This window comes from Emys orbicularis, chromosome 4 (assembly GCF_028017835.1).
Source record: "Emys orbicularis isolate rEmyOrb1 chromosome 4, rEmyOrb1.hap1, whole genome shotgun sequence".
In the NCBI taxonomy this organism is placed as follows: Eukaryota; Metazoa; Chordata; order Testudines; family Emydidae; genus Emys; species Emys orbicularis.
Window position 1 is genome coordinate 47,191,554 of NC_088686.1, and position 17,772 is coordinate 47,209,325.

A 17,772-nucleotide genomic window follows, 5' to 3' on the forward strand; every position below is an offset into this window, starting at 1 on the left:
TCTGCTGGAGTTGACTGGAAAATATTGGAAATGACTTTTTCCTTTGCAATTTTGTATAAATGTTTTGGGCTAATTAATTTAATAGAGCTATACTGATTTAAAACAGCTAACGATCTGGCCTTTTTTCTCTTTTGAGCAATTTTATGGAACATGAGCATTAAGAAATAACACTGGTTTACAATTTTTGAGAAGTCGTCTGCTTCAGAGATAAAATGTGCTATTTATTATGTATTTTGATGTGCTGAATTCAAATATGACAATTAAAACAACTGATTGGCTACTGTTTCTAAGATATTTAAGTTTTTACATTTTATGTCTATGTATATTGTGTAGATAGTAGAGTTTTAATCAGAAATTGTAAACCTAGGTCTTTTCATGTGTTTATGGTTGCTTTACATGATATTTCACCTGTCCTGTTTATGTAACACTTTAAAAATCAGCAAAAGGGTTATAGAAATAAAATTTATTATGAAACAAAAGGCAAAAAACTATTATGTACATAGTTTAGTCCTATTCAGTGTCTACTCGGCGCTTCTTGGCTTGTCTCTTGTATTCATTAAATGGAGCATCTCTTGTCACTGTCCAGCAATAGTCTGCAAGCATTGATGGGCTCCATTTGCCCTGATAGCGTTTCTCCATTGTTGCAATGTCCTGGTGAAATCGCTCGCCGTGCTCGTCGCTCACTGCTCCGCAGTTCGGTGAGAAAAAAAGCTAGATGAGAGTGCAAAAAATGTATCTTTAGTGACATGTTGCAACCAAGGCTTTTGAATGCCTTGAGGAGGTTTTCCACCAACAACCTGTAGTTGTCTGCCTTGTTGTTTCCGAGAAAATTTATTGCCACTAACTGGAAGGCTTTCCATGCCGTGTTTTCATTGCCACGCAGTGCATGGTCAAATGCATCATCTCGAAGAAGTTCACGAATCTGAGGACCAACAAAGACACCTTCCTTTATCTTAGCTTCACTTAACTTTGGAAATTTTCCACAGAGGTACTTGAAAGCTGCTTGTCATTTTGTCAATGGCCTTGACAAAGTTCTTCATCAGACCCAGCTTGATGAGTAAGGGTGGTAACAAAATCTTCCTTGATTCAACAAGTGGTGGATGCTGAACACTTTTCCTCCCAGGCTCCAATGACTGTCGGAGTGGCCAATCTTTCTTGATGTAGTGGGAATCTCTTGCACGACTATCCCATTCGCAGAGAAAACAGCAGTACTTTGTGTATCCAGTCTGCAGACCAAGCAAGAGAGCAACAACCTTCAAATCGCCACAGAGCTGCCACTGATGTTGGTCATAGTTTATGCACCTCAAAAGTTGTTTCATGTTGTCATAGTTTTCCTTCATATGGACTGCATGACCAACTGGAATTGATGGCAAAACATTGCCATTATGCAGTAAAACAGCTTTAAGACTCATCTTCGATGAATCAATGAACAGTCTCCACTCATCTGGATCGTGAACGATGTTGAGGGCTGCCATCACACCATCGATGTTGTTGCAGGCTACAAGATCACCTTCCATGAAGAAGAATGGGACAAGATCCTTTTGACGGTCACGGAACATGGAAAGCCTAACATCACCTGCCAGGAGATTCCACTGCTGTAGTCTGGAGCCCAACAGCTCTGCCTTACTCTTGGGTAGTTCCAAATCCCTGACAAGGTCATTCAGTTCACCTTGTGTTATGAGGTGTGGTTCAGAGGAGGAGGATGGGAGAAAATGTGGGTCCTGTGACATCGATGGTTCAGGACCAGAAGTTTCATCCTCTTCCTCGTCTGACTCAAGTGAGAATGATTCTGGTGCATCAGGAACCGGCAGTCCTTCTCCGTGGGGTACTGGGCGTATAGCTGATGGAATGTTTGGATAATGCACAGTCCACTTTTTCTTCTTTGACACACCTTTCCCAACTGGAGGCACCATGCAGAAGTAACAATTGCTGGTATGATCTGTTGGCTCTCTCCAAACCATTGGCACTGCAAAAGGCATAGATTTCCTTTTCCTGTTCAACCACTGGCGAAGATTTGTTGCACAAGTGTTGCAGCATATGTGTGGGGCCCCACCTCTTCTCCTGATCTCCAATTTTGCAGCCAAAACAAAGGTGATAGGCTTTCTTAACCATAGTGGTTATACTGCGCTTTTGTGATGCAAAAGTCACTTCACCACAAACATAGCAGAAGTTAACTGCACTGTTCACACAAGTACGAGGCATCTCTGCTCACTTTGGCTAAACAGAAATGTGTCCCTTTGCAAAATCAAACACTGACAAATAAGAGAGCACGACACTGTATGATTTCTAGAGCTGATATAGGGCAATTTGTTCAGCAGAGTGATGTAAGCTTCATTATGATTGCATCATCCATGACTTCTAGGAATAACATGATGCAATTCATATCATGTATGATGCAATACCAGCTTCAGATTGCATCATTCATTGTTTTGCCTAAAAAGCAAGTACTGTCCAAACCCAGTCATAGATTTATTCATAGATCCAGTCAAAGATGTATTTTAGTCATTTCTGGTTTAAATTGAGATCCCTTCCCTTTATAACTCACTTATCCTCCACCATTCCCAAGTCAAGGGTCGTATATACTGACCCAATAGCATATCTTGAAAACTAGAGCCAATCAACAATTTTAAGCATCATTTTTGTTCTCAGTGACCCAGAATTAGTAACGTTTGACTACATTTATTTCAGAAGCATTTTGGCTGTAGAGCAGTGTAATTTGTAAATGTATGACAGGAGTACATTTCTGTAATATGCAATTAACGTTATATGCCATTCATGTTGAGTCTTGGGGTATGTATTGGTTGAAAGATGTCTGTGATTGGTTGAACTGACTGAAGAAGGGTTTTGAGGGAGTTGCCTTTTGCTAGCAATGGGAAAAATGCTTCTCAGATTTGATCCAAACTTCAGACTTTGTAAGGACAAATGTTCCCCAAACCCAATATCAGTAGAAATGTTTAGCAATATTAAAATATTTGTCGGACACCGGACAGTCTTTTGCAATAGTTGGAGCACAAATATTGCAGCACTGAGAACCTGAAAGTGAAGCTGATGATAAATAAAAAATAGAAAAAAAATAATCAGTGAAGTGGTTTTCATTTCTAATAGTTAAGCTGAGTGGAATGTAAAAAGTAAACACACAGTGTAAGTAATGAAAAATATCATAGATTTCTGAAATTCTTTCATTTTCAGTCATCTAAAGTAGGTACTAGTAATATAGATAAAGAAATTATTTTTTTCCTCCCACCATTTTGCACTGTGTAGTCCCCCCTGAGCAAAGTGATTATCAAAAGGGGGGTGCAAAACTGCCATTTTGATTTAGCAGCATTTTAAATCCCTAGATGCAAATAACTACATGAGCTGCAATGCAGTAGAAAATCAGGCCCATGATTTTTAAGTTAACAGTATCCCTGTAAACATTGCCAATGGATATGTTCAATATACTGACTTATTTCATTAACTTGCTCACTCCAATTAAATGCAGACATGTTAATCTCTTAATATTGAAGATACAATTGAACATTTATTGCTAACAATCTTGAGCTAGCTAGCTACTCTACAAATGTGTGTCTAATATAAAACCTGATTACATACTCCAATAGAAGTTTTGCATCTATCAAACTTCAGAAACCTTGTTGTAAAAATAATTTTGCATTCCGTGGCACAACACACTTATCTTAAACTGGTGTAAATGGCAATCAGAATCAGGCCAGTTGTCTGTACAAAATAAACTTTGGTTAACTAGGGTTGCCCTGTAATTGGGAAAAAATGTGACTGGTTCCTTTTGTGTGTGTTGTCATACTATGACATTAAAATTAAATTACATATCAATGAATAAGGTAATTACTATAGAATAGTTTTATTTGGTAATAGAGTTTTCCCTAGCTTTTTCCCTTTACATTTATCATGAGGTATAACTTTTAAATAATTAATCAAGTTGCAGTCTAGTTAGCTTAAGTAAAATGAGTTACAGACGTGTAAAATTGGGTGAGATAAAAATGCACCCTCAAGTACCCTGGCTGAGACTTCCGAATGGTTTGCCAAGCCAGCCAGCCTTCCCCAACCTGAATGTGGTCCCATTAAAGCCTGATGATCTATAAATCTGGTTGGGATTCTCTTCAGAGTGCTCTAAAAGGCTATACAGCCTGATTCTGCTCTCATCTACATCGGTAAAAAACAGCAGTCACTCCAGTGAGGCCAGGGGAGCCAAACTGGTTTAAGTGAAAGGAGAATCAGACCCCTATATCACAGGCTGACTTGTGACCCTTTGCTGCCCTACGAGGATTGCAGCCCATAAAATATTCTTTTCAAAACCTTCCAGCTTCAACCTTAACACTTTTATTCCAATGCCATATGGTTGGACATAGTTCTGGTCATCACATTATTATAGCATTCCCATTTCTAATAATAAATATTAAGTTTTCATTGCAGGTTAGCAGCAGAACTCTGCTTCCATGGTATATGTTTACTTAGGCCAGTGGATTTCCATAAATCTGGTTTATGGCAGACAAAATTAGATTCTGATATCCGTTATATATGCCTTATAAAAGTCATGACATATGCAATCGAACATGCCATACAAATATGACAAAAGCCACTACAAGAAAAAAATGAGTCTAAAGGGATAGGACTCTGACTTTCCCTTAAAATGCTTCCAAAACTTTAAGGCCTTCTCTGGAAAGGAGAAATGGAAGAAAACAAAGTTTATTGATAAATTATTTATAATTCCAGGGGATTTAGAACGTTAAAAAGAGGAATTTAAACAGAGTGATATAGAACTATTTTCAGCACAGATAATTGCTACTTTTCAGAAAGGATCTGGGGGACTCAGGAGAAAATAAAAATGGCACTTTCCCACATGCCTCTGGTGAGACCCTACAATCCATCAATATTAATCAAATTCAGGTCACCTGGGAAACAGATCTGGATAGTCTACTGGAAAATGAAGGAATATGAATAAAAACAATTTCATTAATGCGAGACATTATTTGTATTACAGTAGCACCTTAGGGCCCAATTAGGACTGGGGCACTACTTCCTAGCCAATGTTCAGACAGATAGGTAGACAAAGTCCTTGCAGACAACATATGAAGGGGTGGGGAGAGCAACAGACCAGTATGTATATACAAATAATTAAGTATAAATTAGAACTGGCTGGAAAATGTTTTGTCCCCAAACAAAATGCTGCTGAAAGTCAACAGGCTTTTGCTCTCGTGTAAATTTTTATTCAAATGTTTTCAGGTTTTCATACAAAAACACCTCACACCCATTTCCCCCCCCAAGTTTTGGTCAAAGTTTCTCTCTTCATTTGCGAAAGACAATCCCCCAACCCCCCACCCCAAAATTAGCTGAAAACTGATACCCCCCCCCTCAAGAAGTTTCCATTTTGGCCAAAAAAGCCATTTATCATTAAAAAAAAAACCCATGAAAACGTTGAAATTTAGCACTAGTATGCTTTTTCAAATTTCACAAATAAATATCAGTCATCCCTGTATGTTTAGAGCCTAACCTAGCCTGGCCAATTCATTGTATGCTTCATGGCAGAAATGGGCCTTGAGAAGAAGTTTGAGGGAGAAGAGGGTAGTAGTCTTGTGGATCAGTTCAGGGAAGGCATTCCACGTATAAGCCATGGATGTAATTTTTCCGATTATGTCTTATAACAGTCATATGTTTTACAATGTGTTATTGAGAAGGTATGCTTTTGTGGGTGCTATACATTATCACTGAGCTCACATCCTAAAGTATACCTCTTGCCCTATTAAAGAATGGATTCATAAAACAGCAGCAAAACTGCAGTACAAATAGAGGATCTCCAAGAACCAGGCAAGAGGAAAGCTAGTCATAATGCTAGCTCTTTACTTTGGAAACTCAGTTCTTCATCTTGTCACTGATCAGATTCAAGTACTTCATATTTACAGCTTAAAAGCCCAAAATGGATGAGTTTATCATAGCATAACATCATGACATTAGTACCTGGGTTCATGCTTAAGGGCTATAAGCTTTATGCTCTTGGAAGTAAGTAAAGGAAGCTTTTATTTTTAAATTTCTACCTACTCACTGCAATACATCACACAATCAGTTTTAATATATTTAGGGTTAAGTGCACTCTTGTAATTTAGAATTAAATGATTTTTATTAAGCACTTTTACTGAATATCTACATGGTGTACAACTCCACTGATTAAGGAACATAGTGACTGGTAAAACAGTAGCCCCACGAATTAGGAAAGCATTGGAGAAATGCATTTTGTCTATGGCTTAGGGCACATGCAATATTTCAAAGTATCTGAATTTCTGTAAAAAAAAAAAGGGGGGGGGGTTCATAAGAAAGCATTAGAAAGACATAAAATATAAGAAAACTGATGCCTGCATTACATTGTCTTTTAACAGGCTAAAGGCATCTCCCTATATTGAGGGGAAGCCCAATTAAAAACCAGAAGGGATGAAACTTCTGAAGCAAAAGGTTATGAAATATTGTTTGTTTGTGGTGCTGAAACTTTAAATGAAAATCCAGCTAGAAAGTGTCCAGTGTGGAATCAGAACCAGCATATCATTAGTGCCCTACATTTTGTAGGGAGGTATGTGGGGAAAAAAATTAAATGAGAAAGGAGTGGTCAAGTGATCTGACCATGGGACCAGGAATAAGGAACTCCCAAATTCTAGTCTGAGCACTGACACTGACTTCCTCTGTGGTCTTGGACCAGTAATTTACACCTGTAGCTCTCATTAACTTTAATGGTAGCATAGAGTGCACTGCCCCTCTGAAAATCAGGCTACTAAACTCATTACTGCAGTTTCCCTATCTATAAAATGAGGATAATACTTACTTCCTTATTTACCTCACAGAGCTGTTGTGAAGATTAATTAGATAATGACAGCAAAACGCTTTGAACATGAAAAGTGCTAAGAATTGTTAGATTGAGACTATTCTTTACTGCTGTCACAAATAATAATAAAGAGCTGTGTAAGGAAAGTAGAGGTGGGAAATAAAAGGCAATAATGGCTGCTTTTATTTGCGCATAGGATAGTGAATAATCTTTGCAAGAAGAAGCCAATCTTGTGAAAAAAGCCATCTTCAGTAATGGTGCTAAGGTTATTGACAGGTCTGGCTATAAGTGCAGGTTCCATTAGATACATCAGCCTCAATGTATTCGTGGCAGATCTCACTGATGATTGCCCTCCTGCAGAGGTAGAGATAAGACAAACTATGATTGAAGGAAAAATGTAAACAGTTAAGAGAGAAATAGAAGTTAACCACCATTCTCTCACCAGGGCAAAGAATAAGGACTGTCGCACCTGCAAAGCAATAATAATGTCAAATGTTGCAGTGTTGCAGTAGATATGTGATTGTAGTGCAAATACTGTTTAGAGCTGAAGGATTTATAGTTGAAGGATTTATATTGTTTAGTATTTTTCATATGTATATTCAGTGAAGTGCACTTCCTTAGTCTGAGCCAGTGCACAGACCGAAGGAGTTTCACATGAGCTCTGTGGCAATTTGAGTTAGTTTATACTTTCTGCAGGTCTCTGGTAAAAGTCTCTGAACAAGTGTTGACCCTCTTTATTTCAGGGCTCTGATAAGAAGTATGTGTGCTGCAATTTTCTAGTTTAGTTTATGCTGTGCCCGTCACTGTAACAATATGTATTACATAATACAGCGTAACAGATTTCTGTTCTGTACTGAGAAAGAAGTTGAATGATGTTTTCAGAAATTGAAGTAATAATGAAATGCTTTCTATTCCACAGTAAGCAGGGTGGAGGTTAAGCAGCAACCACTTAAGGTAAATAATTTTTAAATCTACAGGACCACATAATGTGCACCCAAGAGTTTCAAAAGAATTAGCTAAGGAGCTTTTTTAGATCACTGAGATTGAAACTGTGGAAGTTCCAGAGAACTGGGGGGAAAAAAACAATGTTGTGCCATATTTTAAACAAGTAAACGAGGTGACCAAAGCAATTATAGGCTGACATCAATCCTGGACAAAGCCATAGAAAGACTGATATGGCATGGCAAAGAATTACAGGATGGAAGCATAATTCATTCCAGTCAACAGGGTTTTATGGAAAATAAGTCTTGTCAAGCATACCTGATTTCGTTTTCGATGAGATAAGAAGTTTGGTTGATAAAGATAACCGTGTAGATGTAATAGTCTTATAAAACTCTAAGGTACTTAGTACCACGACATTCTGATTAAAAATTAGCACTATATAAAATCAATGTAGCACATTTTAATTGAATTAAAAATAATTAATAGATGTCAAAAAATAATTGTACATAGGGAATCATCATCCAATGGGGGTATTTCTAGTGGCAACACAGAGGGATCTGTTATTGGTCCAATGTTACTGAATACCTTTATCAGAGATCTAGAAGAAAATTAAAGATTATTGGTGGTAAAGTTTGCAAATGTTACATAAATTATTGGAGTAAGGACAGAGTAATAAATGGTTATACTGAATGATCAGGATAGTTTCACAAACTGCATTCATTTAAACAACGTGGTTTAATAGACAGTCAAATGCAAGGTCATACATCTAGAAACAAAGAACACAGGTCACACTTATAAGATTGGACACTGTATCTTGGAAAGCAGTGACTCTGTAAAGGACTTGGAGATTATGGTGAATAACCAACTGAGTGTGAGCTTCCAGTGCAATCCTGTGGTTAGGAGAGCGAAGGCAATTGTTGGATATATAAGCAGGGGGAAGGGAGGTGGAATTACCTCTGCATATAGCATTAGTGAGACTGTTACTGAAACACTGTGCCCAATTCTGATGTCCACAATTCAACAAGGAGGTTAAAACATTGGAAAGGGTTCAGAAAAAAAGGGTTCAAGGTCTGGAAAACCTGCCTTACAGAGAGAGACTTAAGAAGCTTAATCTATTTAGTTTAAGCAAGAGAAGTTGATTTGATCATGGTCTACTACCTATATGGGGAGAAGATTTCTGACAATTGTCCCTTATGGCCTTAAAAATCTATTAATCTACAAGCTCTGGACAGCTCCGGCTGAATTTAAGACCTGAGTGTGGCCAAGCCTCTTGCCACATGTCTACACTGAGAGCTGCAGTGGGGGTTCAGTGAGGACTCCTTAACTAGGATCCGGGATTTACTCACCTGGGATTTCTGGCAAGTTTACAGCTACTTTGCACCTCCAGAGCAAAGGGGTATTACTGTGGGAGATAATCTGTTCCTTTAAGTACAGCTGTCCTTTTTCCTTTATTTCTTACAGATTAAAATTAAAGGCCCAACTTTGCTTAACAATTTACTAAAAATTCCCATTTAATTCAACCAAATTTTCCCTGCATGAGGACCCATAACTAGGATTGGTTCTTTAAAAGCCAACACCCTCAAAACCTAATAGTTAAAACCAACCTGAGGTAAACATTGACTGAAATGGTACTCCCCTAACAAATGTACTATTAGTTTATAACAAAAATACTATATGTTAGGCTCATAAATAGTCATTTTAACTACATTTAATGAACACTCATCAACCCCAGTGTGAGTAGAATTGGGCCCTATTTTTTTAATTCAAAATAGTTCATTTCTATTTCAGCTAACATGGTTTTGTACCACCATGTAGTTCAAAACTTTAGCAAAGAATATAATTCTCACTAATAAAGGTAATTAATGGTTATCTTATCAAATTATAGCACAGAAAAAGTTTTTGCCATACAATAGCCTTCCTAATTGGAGATCCCTAGGATGACCATGTTCATTTTGTGCCTACAAAGTTTCCCACAGTGCATCACACTCTTAATATTGTCTGACAGCAGCTGATGATAGCTATACACATTTCAGCAAGAAAATTAATAATGCTTCAGCAATCATTACAAAAGACCCAATAATGCTAATTTATGTTTAGGAGGCACCATCTCATTAGTTATTGAAACAAGACCTTGCTGCCATTCTCATAGTATTGAGATTACAGAGTTGTAGGCCTTTGACAGTACCAAACAATAGTGAACAAATACAGATTAATACCAATTGATCCACACAGAAAAACACTGGGTCCAAATTCAGCTATGGAGTTGTGGCCCACTTACACCAGGGTGGAATTTGGTCCAAAATGTTTGAACTCATAGGAGACTTTGTATTCAAAGTCCTAATTTATCAATACATTTTTTTCAAAATTGTGTCCTTTTCATTTTTATTGGGGTTCTGTAAAGAAGGCAAAAAGATAGACTGGAGTTTTATATTTGATTTGCTGTGTGTCTTTAAGAATGTGTACAATTACCGAAAGAATATCAATCTTCCCCCTGAAAATCTACAGCCCTAGCATAATCATTACAATGTTGCTCTCTAAATTACTGTCCTCTGATGAAAACTGTTAGTTCTTCAATGAATGTAACCCTTTATTAATAGTATGTATACAAATGGTTCTTAAGTTCAGTTCTCAAATCAGTTATTCTCTATTTTTAATTGTTATTTTTATTTGCAGCAAATCTGTTTCTCTGACACATGAAACTCGATAACAACCTTAAAGGCAGCATTCAATTTGTATTATTTGATTTAGATCACTGTAGAGGTATGATGTAGTGATTAAGGAGTGGGCTCAAGTGTGGGAAAGCAGGAAATCTAGGGATTTAATTCTAGGTCTGGCACCGACTTCCCTCTGCAGCCTTGGACAAGTCACTTAGGCCAAAGTCATCCATTTTGATTGCCTACATATGCTCAGCACCTCTGGAAAAAAAACAGGTCACATCTCAGTTCCTAAATATGAATTTAGGTGTCTAATTTTACTGCTGAAATTTGAAAATCTTATCCTTAGCCTCCCTGTCTCTATTTCCCTATTTGCAAAGGGGAATACTAATCCTAAACTACCTTTCAAGGCCATTGTGATAATTAATGTTTGTAAAGCACTTTAAGGATGAAGAGTACATTATAAATTGCTAAGCGTGATAGAATTCAGTATGAATTAAGTGAAATCCAAAACTTTTATTACATGGTCTTAGATTTCAAAAAGTGAAATGCTGGAGGATATGTTGCATGAATCACCAAAAATTATGGTTTTGAAAAGGTTATTTGTAAAATCTACTCAACAATGGTTAGGCAGCTGCTAAGCTATGACCATTATCATCACACTGGTCATAGTAGTCTCACTGTTGCCTTGGGCTTCCCCACCCCTGTTGGTTTGTTGTATCCACCTGTTGTCTCTCATACTTCAATTGTAAGATCTTTGGGTTAGACACCATTTTATTGTTATATGTTTGTACAGAGCCTAGCACAATGGAGCCAAATTCCTGACTGAGCTTATTAGGTGTTATCACAATACAAACAAATAGTAATAATTGACTAATTAATCATACTTTAAAAGCAAAAGCCATGCTAGGGTGTGCATTAGTAGGCCATTGGTGAACTTCTTGGGTTATTAAGATATTTAGGGCTTGATTACTATGCCAATGGGAGAATGCCTCCTGTCAGCATAGATAGTGTCTACACTTGAAACGCTAAAGCAGCAACGCTTCAGTGTAGACACTACCTACATTGACAGGAGGGGCTCTCCCATCGGCATAGGTAATCCACCTCCAAGAGGCGGTAGCTAGGAATTCTTCCATTGACCTAACGCGGTCTACATAGGGACTTAGGTCAGTTTAACTATGTAGCTCATGGGTGTGGATTTTTCACATCGCTGAGCAACATAACTGGATAAATCTCATTTTCTAGTGTAGACTAGCCCTCGGCCTTCAGCCTTGCACTTCACAATGTTCTTGACGTGCGCACCAATGAATGTCTTATTGTGCCATATTGCTGCATGTATGAACCTACTTACCTGGTCTTCTCATTACCTTTAATTTTAGATTACTAAAAATTTAATAACAAGCTAATAGTATAATCAATAGCCAGGATGTGTAGATCACTTTTAGTTTTAAACTATTTTCCTTTTAAAAACTTTTCTGTGGGGACTTGTCCTTTAGTTAAAACAATGTACTTAACATTAAGTTTTTAATTTGTTTTATTCTCCTTAATATTGCACAAAGTAAAGGTGTACTTAGTTTTGAGTACATGCACCATACAGGATCCACATGCAGACAGATACAAAATTCAGGTATTCAGTTATAACATTTCAGTTGAGTAATTATGTCTTATCGGAGACAGCAGATTCTGTATTGTAAAAGGGGAGCTAACAATGCCACTATGATATGATATAAGAAGATTGCAATGATGTAGTCAGAATGGCATTGTATGGAGTATTGTTAGGTCACCTATATTCAAGATTTTTCTACTTTCTTCAGCAGACATTATAGAAGATCCTGAAGACATTTTTATAAAGTCACACCATTCAGGAAAGACCTGATGGCTGGAAAGTGGCCAACATAATGTCATTATTTAAGATAGGATCTGGGAACACTTCAGGAAATTACAGACCATTTAGTTTTGATTCCTTAGTGTGGTGGGGGAAGGAAGTCTTAAGAAGCATTTTAGGAGATTAAATGGAGAACATTTAGAAAAGCACAGCTTGATGAAGGACAGCCAATGTAGCCTCAGGAATGAAAGGTCATGCTTCACTAACTTCTGGATTTCTTTACGAATATAAAGAACAAGGGAAACAAATGTATGCAGCAGACTTATTACTTTATATTTTCAGAGAGTATTTGACAAAGTTTTAACTCTAAGATTAATATCTATGTATTATGTAAAATAAAGGAGTAAAACAAAGAATTATTCTAAGAGGAATAATTTGTTGTTCTGAAACAAAGATGAATAGAGCACCATATATCTCAATAACAAGACTTCATGTTTTAATTTTACATCTATTTAGCAATAGTGATACCAAACTCTGGATTTGTTACAGGTGATTTTAAATCTCTTATTCTGCAAAGTACTTAAGCAATGCGTGTAACTTTTAGCATGAGTAGTTCCATTTAAGTCAATGGGACTCCCCAGGCGCTTAAGTGCTTTGTAGGATCACAGCAAGAGTATTCAACCCTTTGCAGGATGAAACCCACAAATGAGGAAGAATGCAATCAGAATTTTAAAAAATGGATGGGAGTGCTTGGTCTAAAAGATGGTAAATTTAACTTGGCTCATCAGTTTAGAGTCACGAGTATGGGAGAGGTTAGGTGATAAAAGAAATGTTATCTGGCAAAAGGAACAATAATGCAACACATTCACCAGGAGAGGGATTTATAATTATAGGACAGTTTAACCCCTTTCCACCCAAAACTCCAGGTTTTCTTTCTGGGACACCTTAACCACCCAACCTCCTGCCCCCAAATCCTTGACTCTTTTGTGCCTCTATCTCAGAAACTTTTAGATTGGTTTAAATATAACCAAAATGCTGTACGGACAAAGCTTTCAGAAGTGATTAATGCTTCTTGGTGCCTCTATTTTTGGGTGCCCAAAGTGAGATACCTTAGAATGGTCTGCCTTTCAAAAAGTGCTGAGTGTCTAACCTTTGAAAATGAGGAGGCCCTTTTAAAGGGTTCTCAAGTTGAGCACCCAAAAAAGGAGACATCCAAAATTACTAAGTACTTTTGAAAATATTAGTTATGACACAAAAACTTTTTAAATTGTTTAAAGTTAATTGTTTCACATTTGATAATTTCACACACAGACACATGATATTATCACATGTATCACTATACTTTTTGGAAATATTGGATATATTAATACTGAAAACGTATTTGGTAGAATTTTAGATTTGGTAGAAAATTTCTCCTTCCTTCCCTACGGCCAGAAGACAGGTACATGTCTTACCAAATTAAGGTAGGGTAGATGGCATAGAGTTTTAAGTAAAGGGAAATTAGTAATCTAAAAACAGTATACAAAATGAATCACCCAATCCTCTCATGTTTCTAGACTCCATATTCTTCTACCTTTTTATTTAAAATCCCTCATTTGTGCTTTGGCTTATTCCAACCAATCAACCACCAAAAAAAACCAAAAACCCCCCAGCCCTATGAACTCATAATTTTAGATGCTTGTCATTTCAGTATTAATCAAACATGTTAACTAATTCAATTATTCAATACTGCAGATCTAAATATCAGTCTCTTTGGTTTAATTATATGACGTAATCTTGCATTCCCAATGTGAGATATCAAGAAATTAGATGCAAGACTAGAAGTGAACCGCTGGTTAGGTAAGTGGTGTAAGGGAAAAGCTTTGGTTTTGTGGAACATTGGTTCACTTTCTGAATGGAGGGAGGCGCTGTATAGTTTGGATGGCCTCCATCTAAACAGAAGGGGAACTAATTTCCTAGGAGGCAGGCTTGCTAAACTACTCAGGAGGGGAGGGTGAAAAGAGAAAACAAACTATCACTCATTTAGCACAAAATCAAGATGCTGAGGTTTAAATAAAGACACTAAAGGATGTGAAGAGAATAAATTTGTTAATTGTCTATACACCAATGCTAGAAGCCTGAGTAATAAACAAGAAGAATTAGAATTGTTCATTTATGAGTATAAATTTAGCCTACTTGGCATTACTGCAATCTGGTGGGAAGTTTAACATTCCAATCATGTAAATACCACTGGTGATAACCTATTTAGGAAAGATCAAGTGGGAAAAAGGGACGTGGCACTGTCAAAAATGACACTACCTGTTTTGGAGTCAGACAACTCAGAAGCAAATGATCCTGAATGCTTTTGAATCAGTTTTCTAACAGACAAAACACAAACTGGGGAATTAGCTGGTGTTTGCTACAGGCCATCAAATCACACTAGAGGACAGAATGACCAGCTCCTTAAGCACCTAGTTAAAATATGTAGGGGGGGAAAAAAACGTATAGGGAACTGTAGTCTGAGCGATATGTGCTGAAGGTCTCATGCTGTTAATACTAAAACATCCTGGAAATTTCTAACAATTATAGATGGCAATTTCCTAACACAGGAAGTGTTGCATCTAACACAAAAGAATTCTATATTAGACCACATTTTGACAGAAAAAAGAGGATCACAGAACTAAAAACTGGCAGTAGCTTCGATACAGATGATCAGGACTTTATCACATTTGTTACGTGCAAAAAGAATAAAGCCCAAACCAGTAATATATATAGTTGGTGCTTTAAAAGGGGCCAATTTCACAAAAAGCTGAAAACAATTATGAGCCAAATCAGATGGGAGAAAAATGTGAATAACTGGGAACTGTTTAAGAATATTTTACTGCATGCCCCAAAATTCAGTCTCATAATTGAGAAGTGGGCCACACTCTTTATAAAAACAATCTGGCTGAAAGGAATGAAAGCAGCTATAAAACATTATATATATTGTCAAAGGGTGACACTGGTCCTTTAAGAGGGAGCAGAGCCAGTGCACCTCTGCCACATCTACTGACACAGATTAGGCTTTAAAAGAGACACCCTGTGAGTCAGTTAAGAAGCTGAGCAAGCAGGACTGCCAGTATGTCTACATTGCAGATGGGAGCTATACCCTGGGTCTAAGCTTGGGTAGCCAGCCCAAGCCTCCACCAGTGCAGTAACGTCCACACAGCTATTTTTAATACACGAGTCCTGCCAGCACAAGTCTGTCTGACTGAGCTGGGAGGCTTGCTCCCAGCTGCAGTGTAGACCTACCTCCAGCGTCCCCTGGGAAGGGAGGCAATGAGAACCTGAGGAACTGTTTTGAAAAGGGGCCTCCTGGGAGAAAAGCCCTGGGTGGCGGTGCCCTAGGAACAAGACATAGATACAGAAAGCAAGAGTAGCAGGACTGGCTCAGGTCAGCTGATTTGGGATTATAGGGCTCAGGCTGCAGGGCTAAAAATTGCTGTGTAGACATTTGTGCTCCAGCCTGATCCCGACTTCTGGACCCTCCACTCTCACAGGGTCCCAGAATTCAGGTTCCAGCCTGAGCTCAAACATCTACACAGAAATTTTTAGCCCTGCAGCCTGAGTCCTACAGTCCCAAGTCGGCTGACCTGGGCCAGCTGCAGGGTTTTTTTTATCCCCATGTAAACATACGCCCAGAATCCCCTGGAAGAGGCAGCAATGGCAGCCTGAGAGGTAAAAGGGAAAAATCCCCTGGGGATTGTAGCCCACAGTGAGCTGAGGCAACAATAAAACTGCCAAAAAGACTATGGGTATGGCAGTGGATCCTTTGCAAGCTGGAGAAAACTCCAATTTTGTTATAGTATAGACAAATATCTGTATACAATACAAATGGAAGAAAGGAGAGTTGATAATAATGAAAATAAATCAGAAACTAAGAATTGTAGAAAGCTGATAAGGGAAGTAAAAAGATATGAGAAATCTATGGCCAGCATAACTAAGTACAATAGGAAGAAGTTTTTAAAGTGAAATAGGAACAAAAGGAATCCTAACAATAGTATTTGTCCATTACTAGATAGAAATGATAGAATTATTAAGAATGCAGAAAAGGCAGAAGTGTTCAATAAATATCTCTTTTCTATATTTGGGAAAAAGCCAGATGATGTATTTATATCATAGGATCATGGCTAGACTAAAGCTAGCTCAGGTATAGGTACTTGCACTGCAGTCACACCCCATGACTGAAGTATGTCTTTGTGACAGAGAAATTTCAATTAAGGTAAGTTTTTAGAAATTAAAGAATTGGAAATTAAGGCATTTTGGCTAACGTTCTATCCCTAGAATAAGAAATATTATTCAAATAAGTCATCAGTATTTGGCTTGTAACATCTCTCTGCCTTTTTTTATATTAGTTATAAATGCAACTACTGAATCAACCCTTTTGTTTTTTGAAAACACAGCATGTCTGAGCATGTGCAGGGACCTGTGAGGGGGTGCTTGACTCACTGCTAGGATGGCACCTCCTCCTGGCCATTTTGGGGATTAGCTTCATGAGGTAAACACACCTTCCCACAGTTGCATGCCATCTCTCCACCTCTCTTGCAGTCTGCAGCCCCTCTCTCGCTCCATGAGGTGCTGCTGCCTCTTCGTGACTCAACCCTCCATCCAGGTCACTATACACATTTTCCCCTTCTGGGGTATCAAAGTCTTTCCTCAGCAATCTTAACCAGCCTTCCCATTCACTGCCTTATTGCCACTTCCTAATTCTTAGGCAGTCTTCCCACTCACTGCCCCATGGTGCCACATCCACAGTGGCTGGCAGGGGAACACAGGCCTGCCCAGGGCCGTCCTTAGGATTTATGGGGCCCTATGCAGTATTATTAAACTGATGCCCCTATGCCCAACTTAGCAATACAAACATAAGCTTACAGTATTAGCAGGGCCGGCTCCAGGCACCAGCTAAAGAAGCAGGTGCTTGGGGCGGCCAGTACCAAGGGGCGGCACTCCGGCCGCTATTGGGGTGGCACGTCCGGGGTCTTCGGCGGCAATTCGGCAGCGGGTCCCTCAGTCCCTCTCGGAGCAAAGGACCTGCCGCCGAATTGCCGCTGAAGAGTGGAGCGGCGTGATCGCGCTGCCGCGGCTTTTTTTTTTTGCCACTTGGGGCGGCAGAAAACTTGGAGCCGGCCCTGAGAATTAGAACCCCCCCCGCCATTGCTAACACACACCAAGCTTTGTACACAGCAGACGCTGCAGCAGCCTGGGCTCATAGCCCGGGAACGGGGGAGGGACGAGGCAGCAAAGGATACTGAGCCACCCGGCCCGCCTCATGGCGGCGGAGAGTCACAGTTCCCTGCAGAGACCCCCGTACCCTTTCCCTCATGCAGAATGCAGGGCCGGCTCTAGCGTTTTTGCTGCCCCAAGCGCGCGCACACACACACACACACACACACACACACACACACACACACACACACACAAAGCTGTGATCACGATCGGCGGTAATTCGGCAGCAGGTCCTTTGCTCTGAGAGGGAGTGACGGCCCAGCCACCGAATTGCCGCCGAACGG